The 1,159-nt window shown below is 47.1% G+C and overlaps 1 non-coding gene across 1 annotated transcript; it reads right to left on the bottom strand.

Moving 5' to 3' along the window:
• Nucleotides 1–790: 790 nt before the first annotated feature.
• TRNAA-UGC (transfer RNA alanine (anticodon UGC)) lies at nucleotides 791–864 on the bottom strand. The gene has a single exon. It is a non-coding gene; the product is annotated as a tRNA-Ala (tRNA).
• Between the last annotated feature and the right edge of the window lie 295 nt (nucleotides 865–1,159).

Below are 1,159 nucleotides of genomic sequence, written 5' to 3'. Positions count from 1 at the left end.
GCTTCACAATATTACAAAGAAATGCCCATCTAATGAGCACCCAGATATAGGTTCATTTCATCAGAAGTCTTCCTCAGGAATATTCCCATTGTCTTCAAAGTTATCAGCCTCTTGTTACAATTGAATGTTGCTATTGGGAGCAAGTCAGGGCTTAACCTCTTCTCTAAACAGATGCAAAAGCCTTCTGAATTTGGCTGCCAAAAGGCTGTCTGCAACCTCTTTATTTTCTTCAAAATTTATCATCCTCTCAATACCAATTAAGTGTTTATATTTATACTAGGAATAAGGTCAGTTGTGAAGATAAATACAACAGGCTCTAGAAAGAGGCCCTGGGCAAAGTGCCACGGGCAACTATGGCCTCCCTCCTTAGGCAGTATCTCAAACGCCCTCCAAAGCTCTCCTCGCTGAAGATGGTAACAGAGGAAAGAAAGATCAGCCCTACTGGGCTGCGGCGAAGGCTGACACTGTGTGAGCCTCCAGATATGCGAACATGAAATCCCTCACAGGTGCTCTCCTCCACTTCCCCCTGGCCATTCTCCCTAATGCCCAGATACTACTGGGTACATGTGAAAGTGGCATACATGAGTATTTCATAGATCAGTCAATTATGAGGACCATTCTCAAACAGACCCTCCAGATTGGCTTGCCCGCCTATGGTGTGACAGGTGAAGACACACACATGGCTTGACGCTGCATCATCTATTAGCTGGTGCTGCTGCCCTTTGCTGAATCAGACTGCTGGTCCATCAAGGTCAGTATAGTCTACTCACCTACTGCCTGGTTCTTTAACTGGAGACACCAGGGATTGAACCTGGGGCCATCTGCATGGCAAATGCAGACGTTCTACCACTGAGCCATGGCCCCTCCTCTCAGTACTAAGCAGAATTTGCATATATCACTCTCACTCTGCAGCCTCTCCATTGGTTAACCACCAGTTAGCAGGCCCCATTTAAGGTTTTATCACCTACAAAGAAGAAGAAGAATTGCAGATTTATACCCCGCCCTTCTCTTTGAATCAGAGACTCAGAGCGGCTTACAATCTCCTGTATCTTCTCCCCCCACAACAGACATCCTGTGAGGTGGATGGGGCTGAGAGGGCTCTCACAGCAGCTGCCCTTTCAAGGACAACCTCTGCCAGAGCTAATGGTGAACCCAAGGC

The sequence above is a fragment of the Heteronotia binoei genome, chromosome 8, assembly GCF_032191835.1.
Source record: "Heteronotia binoei isolate CCM8104 ecotype False Entrance Well chromosome 8, APGP_CSIRO_Hbin_v1, whole genome shotgun sequence".
NCBI lineage: Eukaryota > Metazoa > Chordata > Lepidosauria > Squamata > Gekkonidae > Heteronotia > Heteronotia binoei.
This window is presented reverse-complemented; position numbering and strand designations above follow the sequence as displayed.